Source organism: Hipposideros armiger, unplaced genomic scaffold (genome assembly GCF_001890085.2).
Source record: "Hipposideros armiger isolate ML-2016 unplaced genomic scaffold, ASM189008v1 scaffold_551, whole genome shotgun sequence".
NCBI lineage: Eukaryota > Metazoa > Chordata > Mammalia > Chiroptera > Hipposideridae > Hipposideros > Hipposideros armiger.
In genome coordinates this window covers 522,990-538,107 of record NW_017731901.1, presented here as the reverse complement: position 1 = coordinate 538,107, position 15,118 = coordinate 522,990, and the positions used below count along the sequence as shown (strand labels likewise).

The following is a 15,118-nucleotide window of genomic DNA, read 5'->3' as shown; positions in this document are numbered from 1 at the left end:
TTCAGGCAGATGATGCAGGCATCAAATAGGACAGAGGGAGGGGCCATAGCCTTGTTCAGATTCTCAGAAATATGTGTGACTTAGGGAAGCATGAAAAGTATTTTGAGTGGAAGAATCCCTTGTCTAGAAGCAGAAGACCTTTATAGAAGTCTAGGGTCTGCCATTGACTAGCAGTGTGTCCTTGGACAAGTTGCTTAAATTCTCTAAAATATTTTTCTTCCTATGACACGAAAATGATAATACCTGCTTTAGAGTTATTGTTAGAAACACACTGTAAGGAATTACATTGTTTATTCTAAAATGCTTTAAAATGCAAAGTGTTCAGGTGTATCACTGTTTCCTTATTTTTTTTTAAGGATTTTGGGGGGGGAATTTGGGGGATGGGAACAGTGCTGGGGAATTGGGGGAAGGGGAACAGACAAGTTGCTGTCATTTTGTTCTTCAGTCTAGTTGTGGAGGACGTTGCTTCACTGGCCCAAGTTGGCACCATCATTGCGCTCTTCCCAGGTGAGGCACATCAGTCGCCGGCTTCTGGACGGCCGCTCACTGCAGCTGCTGGCCGCTCATGCTAGCTGCTGGCTACACACGGTAGCCCTTGGCAACCCACTGCCACAGGGACTGCAGCCTATGCCGTCGCCGGCGACTCAGGGAAGCCCAGCTCCAGGTTGAGCTGTTGTTCAGCATCTTAGCTGTGGAGGGCAGTGTCACTGGCCCTTCATATGTGGGATCCGAACCGGGGCCCTCTGGCGTCCCAAGCCAGTTCTTAACCATCGCGCCACTCGGCCGGCCCTCACTGTTTCCTTATTTAACTAAAGTGAATAGCTTTGCTTAAAAGGAAGAATGTAGAAAATTTTATTGTTGAGGAAAATAAATTTTAAAGATGTATTGGAGGAATCACTTTGTAAGTTATATAAATGTCTATCCACTATGTTGTACACCTGAAACTAATATAATATTGAATGTCAACTGTAATTGAAAACAATTAAAAAGAAAAAAAAGATGTTTTGGTACAGTTTCTGTATGTGACAATGACGTTTTTAATTCTAAATCTGTAAGAAATTACTTTTTGATATGCACTGATTGCTTGGATTGTTTCATGTAAAGTGGTGATAGCAACAACAATAATGACAATGATGCTTTGTATTTCCAAAGCACTCCCGATTTATTTACCAGATGTTCCCAATAGCTGTGCCTTTACTCTTGAATGTTAAATACATTCATGTTTGGGACCACAGTGTTCTGTTGTCATGGTTTCCCTGGATTTCATAAACTGTTGCTTAGCAATCCCACTCGTCATCCAGCTATTTTTTCTTTGTACTGTCTACACATTATGTCCCCAGTAAAATGTAGCTAAACCTCCTGGCACGGGAATATACTAGTCTCCGAGCAAAGTTTAATCTTTCTACTTCTGGCTGTTTTCTTTATTTCTATTTTCTTCTTTATTAAAAATCAGATGTGAGATGTCAGAGAGTTTAGTGGTAAAAATAAGATCTGTGGAGTCAAGTAGACCTGGATTCACATCCTGGGTTCACTGATTTACTAGCTATTTGACCTGTAGTCTGTGTCTCATATTCCTCATCTGTAAAATGTGACAATTATACTCATTTCATAGGTATATTGCAAGGATTAAATCAGATAATATATCAAAAATGCACCTGATGCTTAATAAGGACTCAATAATTGTTATCTACATCAAGAGAGAAGGCAAATGGTAAAAATACATCTTCCAAATGCACATCTGTAGCAAACTGCTCTAATTTACGGGTGAGTGTTTAAAAATATTACACCAACTACCAGAGTTGAATTACCTAATTTTTAAAACAGATTTTTATTAAAATATAGCTGACATACAATATTATATTTGTTTAAGGTGTACACCTGTTATTCAACATTTATGTGCCTAAAGAAGTGATCACCATAAGTCCAGCAACCATCTGACACCATATTATGCTATCACAATATTATTGACTATATTCACTATGCTGTACATTGCATTCTCATGACTTATTTTTTTTTATGCCTGGAAATTTGAACCTCTTATTCCCCTCCACCTTTTCCCACCATTTTAATTTTTCAATTACAGTTGACATTCAATATTATTTGATAGCTGGTACAAAGCTACAATGCAATCTGTGTTTATAATCAGTTTGTAATCACTAAAACACTGAACAATACATTCTCATTGGTCCAAATTCCAGTTTCTATTAGTCTAAGTGACCTTAATCCTTAGGGGAGAGACATCATATTATATGTATTTTACATTTTATTTGTTTATATCTGTTCCTAACCCTAAAGTATATCTGTTGTCTTAGTAGATACTGCTAATGAAATAACATAATACTCAATGTGTCCATCTTACTGAACAATAACTAACATGTTCATTTATATTGTATATGCATTTATAGGAAAAAAATTTGTTACTTAAAACTTTCTACTGCCTTTTAAGATGGGTAGGTCTTGCTAGATGGAGGAGATATGAATTTCCTGTCTTGACATATACCTGATGCTTTGTCCATTTCAAAAAGGGCTACCCATTAAGATAGACATATGTGGCCTACAGCCATAACACCCTGAATGAGCCGGTCTCGTCTGATCTCTGAACATAAGATAGATATATGTGTAAAACAAAAACTAGACTAAAATGTGTTTAACTATAGCATTATTAATCGGCAGAACCTGGAAGTAGCAAGAAGCTAAACTAAGCCCAGGATTTAAAGAACTGAATTAAGCATAAATTGAGATGTAAACCAATATGGAGTAGTAGAATTTGAAAGGAGCTCGGCACTGTGGGGAAAACAATAACAGAATGACTTAAAGAGGTATAAGATACAGATTTGAGGAAAGGTTCAGGCAGCCTTGATTCAATGACACCTCTATCTGTCCTCATGTCTCTTAAATTCGGGGTTCTGCTTCCTTCATTGTTCCTTACTTCCCATTCAGGCAGGGCCTGTATATTACCATTTGTATTGTAGGGAGTCAGGGTTATGTTTAAGTTGGGTCTTGGCTATCTATTAAAATATTCTGTTCTGTGTCCTTTCTACTACATTAGACCTCGAGCTGTCCTTTTTGGGATTAGGAGCTTCAGTAAGCTTAAAATGATAGTGCTGTACCTGCATCCCAAATCCTGAGGCAGTTAAAAGAACCTATCCTGGTGTACTTTTGAGAAAAGAGAAGTGGAGGTGATTGACTTCTGTTTCAGAAATCAAGGCAGTGCCAGGTGCAATCAATGAAGGGAGGTGCTCAATTGGCTCCCATACTTATGACTCACCTTATTGGCCCTACCTTTACATGTCTTCCTTTAATTTAAGAAGGTAAAGTGAGATGGAACATGTTCCAATGTCCCATGACTGAAGGAATAAATTCTTAATCACCTTCCTACTTTTTAATATTTTTAAGTTAAATAATTCTGCTACAACTACAAATAATTATTGAATTAATTTTAAAATGCAGCATACATAATTCCTCCAAAATAAAATAAAATTTAAATTTGAAATAGTGTTTAAAATCAGGAAAATGTTAATGCTGTCATAAAAAGTTATGAGAAATTATTTGAACTGGCTGTGTTTTCCAATACAGATGTAGGCTAAAATGTCAAGTGCCCAGAGTAAAAAATAATGGACATATATTTTCTGAGGTCAAGTTTATTCTAAGAAAAGCAGAAGTGACCACAAGGAAATTCCACCAAAGAGAGAGTTCTCTCAGAAGAGGATGTCTTCCTGCAATTCATGATAAAATCCATTTATCTAATCAATGACCTGGACTTAGAAAGCAAGAGTCAAAATATATTTGTAGTGTCCTATTCTGGAATATATTTGTGTTTGGGGGAGATTTGGCAATGTCTAAAAGGCTAAGAAAGTAAATCTGAGTTAGGTTTGCCAAATAAAATATAAAAAACCCAGTTAAATTTAATTTTTGCATAAATAATGAACAATTTTAGTATAAGTATGCTTCATTTGTTGTTTATCGGAAATCCAAATTTCACTGGGTATCCTGTATTTACTTGTTCTCTGGCAAGCCTAATCTTGGTGTCCTGAGTAAATGAAGGTCAACAGAAAGATGTGAGAAGATCAGTCTGTGAAAGTCATATTAAAAGAGGAAAACCTGCATGCATAGAAATAAAATACAAAATACAAATAGTTGGAAATTATAATTAGCTTAAAATGAAATTAAAACATATAAAAGCCAATCATTTTTTTCCAAAAAATATAAAATAGTTTTAAGTTCTACATAGGTTGTCTGATAGTAGACAAACTATAAAGTAGCCTCTAACAGTCTCTGCCTTCTAGTATTCACACTCTTGTGTACTTCTTGGTCACATTGTGCCAGGATTGGTTTGTGTGACCAATAGAATACAGCAGAAGTGAGGGTATCTCACTACTAAAACTAGGTATTAAAAGATAATGCAGCTTCCATCTCTCTCTCTCTCTCTCTCTCTCTCTCTCTCTCTCTCTCTCTCACACACACACACACACACACACACACACACACACACACGCACACAACTTTGTCATGAGGAGGCCTACAGAGTAACCCAAGTATTAAAGATCTGAAGCCTGCTGCCAATAGCTGTGTGAGTGAGCTATCTTGGAAGCTAATCCTCCAGGTCCAGTGATGCTTTCAGGTGGCATATATATATATATATATATATATATATATATATATATATATTCCCAAATGATGCAAAATTATGAGCCCATGAGTCACGACATTCTTCTTGAACCAACCTGAAAAATTAAAAATTCACTAAAACATTTCCAAGTAAGGAGAGTAGGAATAAATGGCCTACAGGAAGATGTGAATAATTTTGAGCAATTCATTAAACTCTGGCAATTAATTCCCTGCCAGCACAAAACTCATATCTTTGTTCCTCAAAGCACAAAATTGTCACAACCAACACTGGGATCTTTTACTTCTGACCCTCAAGGAATGATTCATATATATTTGGACCAGGAGCCTCACATTTTCTCCTCAAAATATGAAGCAGACCTGTAGGTGGAATATGATGTCATGGACTGAAAAAAGCTAGGTAAAAATGTTAAAAAAATTATAAAATTGAAGTGTATAATTCTGTAATACATCATCTATATATCACATTGTGTGTTCCCCACCCAGAATCAGTTCCGTTCCATCACCATATATTTGATCCCTTTTACCCTCATCTACCACCCTCCTCCCTGCTTACCCTCTGGTAACCACTAAACAATTGTCTATGTCTATGAGTTTTTGTTTCTTTGTCTGTCTTGTTCCTTTTGTTACTTTCAGTTTTATATCCCACGTATCAGTAAAGACTTTTTCTGTCTTATTTCATAACATAATAATCTTAAGATCCATCCATGTTGTTGCAAATGTGATATACTGATGATATGTTACAGAATTGTACACTTGAAACCTATGTAATTTTAATAACCATTGTCACCCCAATATACTTTAATTAAAATAAATAAATACATAATTTTTTTTAATTATAAAATTGAAACATGATGACAGCAATAATAAACAGGTAAAGCAGGAATTCCTCTGCTCATGATTTTTTAATTTTATAATATTTGGAAATTCAATATGTTGTATACAAAACAGACACAAATATCAACAGGTTCTTGGACAAATTCATCTTCAATTAACTTTCAAATTATTTTATTAAAACACTGACAAACAAGAAGAATAAAGTAAAATTTATTGAAACCTAAACAATAACAACAAAATAAGAAATGCTTAAAACTTCTAAAAAATATAAAAATAGAATTAAATATACTAATTACAGGTTTAAAATGCCCCACAGAACTTAAAATTTATAAAAAATTTGAAATTGAAAGATTGTGACAAGGATATTTTTAAAGTACTGAAAATTGTGTCTTGTAAATAGCGCTGTAGTAAACATAGGGGTGCATATATCTTTTCCAATTAGTGTCTTGGGTTACTTTGCATAAATACCCAGGAATGGAATTTTAATTTCCTGTGTAGTAACATGCTCCTTTTGTAGATTTCTACCTCTGAGACTGAAGAATTAAGCTTATTACCCTAGCGTAAGAATGGTTTAGAAAAACAATAGGCTTGAAAGCCAACTGGCAGGTTAAGTTAAAGTATTTCTCCAATTACATAGAGAAAATATCCCTGTCTGACATTAAATGTTAGCTTTAATATTTAGAAGAAAGAGAGAATGCAATTTAAAAGAGAAAAGGCCTCCATTAAGGACCAGGAAATTAGAAGAAGGGGGGAGAGGAGAGAGAGAGAGAGAGAGAGAGAGAGAGAGAGAGAGAGAAACACTGCTAGATGTGAATCTCTGTCTCTTGGGAGGTGTTTTGATAGTTATGGAGAATCCTAAGGGAAGGGAGCCTTTTTTTCTCAGTCACAATTTTGTACTCTACACTGGGTGAAACAAAATAAAATGATCTGGTATAGTAAAACAACTATAGCAGTAATTAAATTAGAATATAAGTACAAAAATTATTCCAATTAAAAGGCAAAGGCCACCAGACCAGATTTTTTAAAAAATCTAACTCAGAAAAAAGAACTAAGCAAAATGGAGATAAGCAATCTACCAGATGCAGAGTTCAAAACACTGTTTATAAGAATGCTCATTGATCTCAGGGAGAACTTCAACAGAGAGGAAGCATAAAAATGGAGATGGAAACCATAAAAAAGAACCAGTCAGAATTAAAGGATACAATAATGGAAACAAAGAATATATTACAGGGAAACACCAGTAGATTAGATGAAGCAGGGGATCCAACCAGCAATGTTAAAGATAAGACACCAGAAAACACCCAACCAGAACAGCAAAAAGAAAAAAGAATTCAAAAAATTGAGGAGCGTTTAAGGGGCCTCCAGGACAATATCAAACTTACCAACATTCGCATTGTAGGTGCACCAGAAGGAGAAGAGAGAGAGCAAGGAATTGAAAACCTATTTGAAGAAACAATGACAGGAAACTTCCCTAACCTGGTGAAGGAAATAGATATACAAGCCCAGAAAGTGCAGAGAATCCCAAACAAGATGAACCCAAAGAAGCCAACACCAAGACACATCATAATTAAAATGCTAAAGGTTAAATACAAAGAGAGAATCTTAAAAGCAGCAAGAGAAAAGCAGTTAGTTACCTACAAGGGGGGGGCCTATGTGACTGTCAGTTTCTCAACAAAAACTTTACAGGGAAGAAGGGAGTGGCAGGAAATATTCCAAGTGATGAAAAGCAAGGACATACAACCAAGATTGCTCTACCCAGAAAAGCTATCATTTAGAATTGAAGGACAGATAAGGAGCTTCCCAGACAAGAAAAAGCTGAAGGAGTTCATCACCACCAAACCAGTGTTACAAGAAATCTTAGAGAGACTTCTTTAAGATGGGAGGGGGTTAAGGATGGGTGAAAGGGGAAGGGATCAAGAAGTACAAATTAGTTGTTACACAGTAGTTATGGGGATGTGGGGTATAGCATAAGGAATATAGTCAATAAGATTGTAGAAGAGTGGGGACGGGATGAGGCGGCGGTTGGTCCCCGGGCAGCAAGCTGCGGCGACCCAGGCGGCGCGCGGCACCGGCGCCGACCCTGAGAGCACACGACCCGCCTGCCGCGCCCACCATGAACCTGGCGAGTCAGAGAGGCGAGGTGGGCGCCAGCCAGCTGCTCTTCGCCAACTTCAACCAGGACATCACAGCAGTGAAAAAGTCATCAAGAACAGCCGGTCTCGGTCATCTTGCTCTTACCTGGTCCCTAGCTGTTGGTAGTAAGTCCGGTTATAAATTTTTCTCCCTTTCTTCTGTGGATAAGCGGGAACAGATCTATGAATGCACTGATACTGAAGACGTGTGCATTGTAGAAAGATTGTTCTCAAGCAGCCTAGTGGCCATCGTCAGCCTCAAAGCTCCTAGGAAACTAAAAGTTTGCCACTTTAAGAAAGGAACTGAGATCTGCAACTACAGCTACTCCAACACGATACTGGCCGTGAAGTTGAACAGGCAGAGGCTCATAGTGTGCCTGGAGGAGTCTCTGTACATACACAACATCCGGGACATGAAGGTTCTGCACACCATCAGGGAGACCCCTCCCAAACCCAGCGGGCCTGTGTGCGCTGTCCATCATCAACGACAACTGCTACCTGGCGTACCCAGGCAGCGCCACCATCGGGGAGGTGCAGGCCTTCGACACCATTAACTTGATAGCTGCAAACATGATCCCGGCTCACAACAGTCCTTTAGCCGCACTGGCTTTCGACGCCAGTGGAGCCAAGCTTGCCACTGTTTCGGAGAAGGGGACCGTGATTAGGGTATTTTCCATTCCAGAGGGACAGAAACTTTTTGAGTTCCGGAGAGGAGTAAAGAGGTGTGTGAGCATCTGCTCCTTGGCCTTCAGCATGGACAGCATGTTCCCCTCCTCCTCCAGCAACACTGAGACTGTACATATCTTCAAACTCGAGACTGTGAAAGAAAAACCACAGGAGGAGCCCACCACCTGGACCGGCTACTTTGGGAAGGTGTTAATGGCTTCCACCAGCTACTTGCCCTCCCAAGTGACAGAAATGTTCAACCAGGGCAGAGCCTTTGCCACGGTCTGCCTGCCTTTCTGTGGCCACAAAAACATCTGCTCCCTAGCCACAATTCAAAAGATCCCCCAATTGCTGGTGGGCGCTTCCGACGGGTATTTGTACATGTAAAACCTGGACCCCCAGGAGGGGGGCGAGTGCACCCTGATGAAACAGCAAAAGCTGGATGGCAGCATGGAGACAACCAATGAAATCTTAGACTCCGCCTCTCACGACTGCCCCTTAGCGACTCAGACCTGTAGCCAAAGGTACTCACGTGCCTGCGTCCCCGACAAGCCTTGGTAAGGGCTGTGACACAAACCTGGAAGCCTACACAGATGAGCTGGGTGCAGTGGGCAGCACTTGTCTGGAAGATGAAGCCAGCGCCCTGCGGCCGGAGTAGGACAGCGAGCACCCTCCCATGATTCTTCGGATGGACTGAACTTGACCTGTGAACTCTGACCCCAAAGCAGAGAACACTGGCTTGACAGAAGACTTTGTTATGCTGCTATGAACTTTGACCTGAGTTGGGGGAGAGGATGGCAGAGACTTAAAAAGAAAAGAAAAAAAGATTGTAGCTGTAGTCTCATTCCTTACTGTTGAGAAATACATGGTTTTCACTTCAGTGGCTTTTAATCCTGCTTATGAATTTTAGCTTTTTGTTTGTTTTCTCTTTTTGCCAAAATTAACTGTTTATTGAAGCCCTTGAAACCTCCTTGCTTTGCATGAGTTAATGTGCCAAGCCAGCATATGACAGCTAGCAGCCACTTCCTAACACACTGTGGTCGCGTCGTTTTTACAATCTGTATATAATGGGCGCACGTCATGCAGAGCTGGTCGGCTTGTGGAGGCTGGTTCTGCTCAGACTGGTCCGGGGCCCCCAGAGCTGGGGCTGGCAGCGGCCTCGGGGAGGGGTCCTCTCCCAGAGCCCTGCACACCTGGGCCTTGTTCTCGGCTTTATTTTGTTAATTCAATTCTTTCCAAATTGGACTATTTGGGGATTTCTTCCATGGTGGATTTGTTTTCCATGTGGGCACTGACAGAGAGAGGTTCTTTTTGATATTAAAACCCTTTCCTTCTGACAGCAAGTAAACTTGAAAGAGACTGCCTAGGAATATGGGAGCGAAGGACAGTGGTCTCATTTGTATAATTAAATTATCTGGTCTTTAATCTTCCTGATGAATAACTTCCAGGGGCCCCAGGACCTTCGCAGCTGCAGTTCCCAACAAGGAGTGAGTTACACGCTCTGCCTCCTTGCAGGTTCGTCAGGTGGAGAGAAGAGGGCGGATCTTGTCCCCCCACGCCAACAGCGGGCCACGTGTAGGCAAGACCAGAAGTGCTCAGGTCACAGCAAGAAAAACAGGACAATCAGTGATGGGAAGTGTGTTCCTGGCTCATTCCCACTGTCGTTCGTGGTTGTGTGGTGGCGTCGGCGGACGGAAGCCATGTTTGTTTCGTTCTGTTTGTCCCCTGCCCTTAATCTCTGTTAGACCTGTCCTTTGCATGTGGGGAGTGACGGGATCCCTTGTATAAAGTGTATGTGACACTAGCACAGCTGAGAATCCAAATACGTTCTTTTACAAGTGTACTTAATTCTCAAACTCAAGATGGACAGGTTGGAAACCTGGTTTGGACTCTGTGGTGTCACAGATTGAGAAGCAGTGCACTCACGCCATTGATCTGTTTGGGAAGAGTGCTTTATCTAGAATTCTCTCTCTGGGGAACTTACTTCTTACTGAAAATATATAATTATAGTTAATTGTCAAGCAGACGGATTTCACTGATGTATATTTTAGTTCTTACCCGGGTCTTAATTCTTAGTCTATGTTGTACCTTCATTCTGTGGATTTTGTGAAGCACACAAAAAAAATGGATTTTAAGGTATGGCCAGCCCTTCTTACCTACCCCTGGTATCTGACCAGGAAAGCCTTTAATTTGGAAAAATTAAACCTTTTTTAAATAAAATAATAATAATAATAATAATAATAATAATAATATTGTAATAACTAGGTATGGTGCCAGATAGGTACTAGATCTATCAGGGTGATAGATGGGACTGGAATTGGGGGCAGGGTGAAAAAGGTGAAGACATTACGAAATATGAATTGGTAGTGAATACAGTATGGGGAATATAATCAACAATGTTGTAAAGATCATGTAAGTTGCCAAATGGGCACTGGACTTATCAAGCGGATCACATCATAGACTGTATAGATGCCTGACCAATGCGCTATACACCTAAAGAGCTGAAATAGAATCATATTGAATGTCAACTATGACTAAATATATAGGTATATATAGTCACGGGATGTGGAGTACAACATAGGGAAGATAGTCGATGGTACTGGTAAAGCTGTATAAGATTTTAGAGGGGTAGTAGCTTGGGGGTTGCGTTATCACTTTATGAGGGGTTTAAATATCTAACTATTACGTTGCTTTGTACACCTGAAACTAATAAAAAATAAATTGAAATTCTAAAAAAAGATAATATAAGAGAATATTTTCACATATCCCAAGTTGGGAAGGATTTCTAAACAAGATACAAAAAGTACTAATCAGGCAGGAAATATTGATGAGTTATATTATATTAAAAATAAGAATTTCTATTCATAAAAGACACTATACAGGGAGTGAAAAGTCAAGTCACAGAATGGGAGAAGATATTTGTAACCTATATAGCAAATAAACAACTAGTATCCTTAATAGATAGTGGATAACAAAATGAACAGCAAAAACAGAAATAACTAATCAAACAAATGACTAGACCAAACCATTTATCAAATTATCAAAGCAATATATGAGGTACCTCACAAAAAAGATATCCAAATGGCTAATAAATACATTTTTTAAAGTTCTATTTCCCAGCTATGCATGGATGATTCAATATTTGAAAATCAAATGATGTAATACATCATGTCAACAGGCTAAAGAGAAAAAAGTACATGATAATATCAATAGATGCAGAAAAAGCACTGACAAAATCTATCACTCACTCATGATAACTTTCAGCAAACCTAGGAACCAGAGGGAAACTTCTTTAATCTGATAAAGTACAAAGAAACCTACAGATATCATCATACTAAATGGTGAGAAACAAGACGCTTTCCCACTGAAATCAGGAATAAGGCAAGGATGTTCTCTCTAACCACTCCATTTCAATATTGTATTGGAAGTTTTAGCTAATGTTATGACAAGAAAAGGAAATAAAAGTTGTACAGATGAGGAAAGGAAGAAATATGACATTATCATCTCTGTAGAAAATGCAGAATTAACAAAAACATTCCTGGAACTAATAAGCAATTATAGGAAGTTTGCAGGATACAAGGTTAATAAACAAAAGTCAATCACGATCCTATATATCAGCAATAAGAAGTGTAATGGCAAATTTAAAGTATAATATCAGTTACATTAGTACCCCACAAAGTGAAATACTTAGGTAAAAATCGAATAAAATACATACAAGATTTATATGAGGAAAACTACAAAATTCTGATGAAATACTTGTAAATCAAAGAACTAAATAAACCAAGATAGTCTATGTTCATGAATAGAAAGACTTAATATTGTCAAAATGTCAGTTCTTCCAGACTTAAACTATAGACTCAACACAATCCAAATCAAAATCTCAGTAAGTTATTTTGTGGATATTGACAAAATTATCCTAAAGTTTCTATGGGTAGGCAAAAGGCCCAAAATAGCCTACACAATATTGGAAAAGAACAAGGTCAGAGAACTGACATTCTCTGACTTCAAGACTTACTATAAAGCTACAGAAATCAAAACAGTGTGACATTGGTGAAAGAATTTACCAATAGATCGATGGAATAGAATAGGCAGCCCAGAAATAGAACTACAGAAACACAAACAACTGATTTGTGATGGAACATAGACAATAAATACAACGAAAAAAATGTAGGCTTTTTCAAAAATGGGACTGGAACAACTGGACATCCTTATGCAAGAAAAAGTGATCTAGACACAAACATAACTTTTCACAAAAATTAACTAAAATATATCATAGACCTAATGTAAAATGAAAAACTATCAATCTTTTAGAAGATAACATAGGAGAAAATCTAGTGACCTTGGTATGGCAGCAACTTTTTAGAAGCATGCCAGAGCCACCCATGCATCCAGCACCATCCACGAAAGAAATAACTGACAAGTTAGATTTCATTAAAATTAAAAACATACTCTGCAAAAGATACTGATGAGAATAAAATTACAAGACATGAATGAGAGAATGTATCTGCAAAAGCCATATCTGATAAAGAACTATAATTCAATATAAACAAAGAACTCTTAAAACTCAATAATATGAAAATGAACAACCTGATTAATAAACGGGCAAAATACCTAAACAGACACCTCATTGAAAAAGAAATACAGATAGAAAAAAATCACATTAAAAAATGTTCAACATCATATGTCATCAAGGAAATGCAAATTAAAACAATGAGGTACCATTACACATCTATTAGAATGGCCCAAATCCAAAACACTAACAACACCAAAGGCTGACAAGGATGTGGAGAAACAGAAAATCTCATTAATCACTGCTGGGAATGCAAAATAGTACAGCCACATGACAGATTTTTATGAAACTGAACATACCCTCACCAATACAATCCAGCAATTATACTCCTTGGTATTTACCTACCAAGGAAAGTATTTACCATCTCTTGTCTACATAAAAATCTGCACATGGATACTTATAGTAGCTTTATTCATAATCATGAGAACTTAGAAACACCAAGATGTCCTTTAGTAGGTAAATGGATAAATAAACTACGGTACATCCATACCATGAAATATTATTCAGCGTTATAAATAAATGAGCTATCCAGCCATAAAAAGACAAGAACCCTGAAAGGAGCCAAACTGTAAAGGCTACATACAGTAAGATTCCAAGTATATGACATTTTGAAAAAGGGGGGAGGGGGGTTGTTACTTTGTGAGGGTGAAAAGGGTAACTATTGCATTGTTCTGTACACCTGAAACTAACAATAAATTAAAAAAAATAATAAAAAAAATATAAAAAAATAAAAAAATAAAAATTCATTAAGATTGTAACAAAAAAAAAAAAAAGGCAAAACCGTGGAGATAATAAAATCAGTGGATGCCAGGGTTGGAGGGTGACAGGCATGAACAGGCAGAGCACAGAGGCTTTTTAGAGCAGTGAAACTGCTCTATATGATTCTACAATTGTGGATCCATGTCAGTATCCACAATTTTTAAATCTCATGGTATGTGCACCACCAAGACTGAACCCTAAACATAGTAAACTACGGACTTTGGGTGATAATGATGTGTCAATATTGGTTCATTGATTGTAACACATGTACCACTCTGGTGTGGAATTTCCACAGTTGGGGAGGCTGTTCATGTGTGGCAGTAGGGGGTATATGGAAACTCTTTGTACTTTCCACTCAATTTTGCTATGAACCCAATGCTGCTCTAAAAAATAAAATTTATTTCTAAAAAGTGGTGTTCAACCTCATTAGTAATCACAATGAAAACCATGATATACCACTATATATCCAACTGAATGGCAAAATTTTTTTAAAGTCTGACAGTACCAAGTTATGTGAAAGGATGTGGAGCAATGGAAATGCTCAAAACTGCTGGTAAAAGTTGGTGCAAATACTTTGAAAAACTGGTATTATTTAGTAAAGCTGTAGACATGCAAATCCTATTATCATTCAATTGTATACTTAGCTATATACCCTGGAGAGACTTGTGCACATGAGCACCGAGAAAACATATACAAGAGTTTTAGCAGCAGAAGTGTTTTAATACCAAAAAGTAGAAACAATTTAAATCCCATCAATAGAATTAATAAGTAATACATACCCAAAATGAACAAACATACATGCAATAACATGGATGGACACGAAAACGTAATGTTGAGTGAGTCAAGACACCAAAAAATAAACAGTACATTTCCATTCATACAAGGTCACAAACAGGAAAAACTAACTTCCATTATTTAGGTGGTAAAACCAAAATAAAATTTTATCAAGGAAGGAATATCTATAAACATCAGGATACTGATTAACTCTAGAGGAGAAAAAAGGAAATGTGATCAAAGAAGGAACCAGAAACGTCTGAGTTGCTAGCAGATTTCTAGTTCTTGTGTTTGGTAGTAGTTATGTCGATATCCACTTTGTAATTATTCTTTTTTCTGAATATTTATATTTTATGCACTCTTTTGAATGTTATCTTTCACAATAAAAAGAGGAAAAAATGTAATAGAACAGTGATTCCAGAATCAGATCTATGTATAATATAAATTTTGTATTTTTGGATTAGTAGGAAAAGGACAAACTAACATTGTGTGAATTCTCTTCTGTTTTGAGGAAATAAAACTTACAATTAGACACCAACTTCACATCATTTAAAAAATAAATTTCATATACACTAATGAGTTTTTTGAAGATTTTTAAGAATTTTATTTTAAGAATTTAAAAAATCCACCGAAGTGTAAAAAATTAATAAAGGTTAATGTGTAAATAAGGTCTTTTAAAACTCCATCATGGAAAGGACTTATACATTTCATTAAATGAGTATTATATTTTCTGTATAACAAAATACACCATAAA

The 15,118-nt window shown here is 37.3% G+C and overlaps 1 pseudogene; it reads left to right on the top strand.

Annotated features, from left to right (window-relative positions):
• The first annotated feature begins 7,379 nt into the window (after window positions 1-7,379).
• LOC109396963 (WD repeat domain phosphoinositide-interacting protein 2 pseudogene) lies at window positions 7,380-9,686 on the top strand (annotated as a pseudogene).
• The last annotated feature ends 5,432 nt before the right edge of the window (window positions 9,687-15,118 follow it).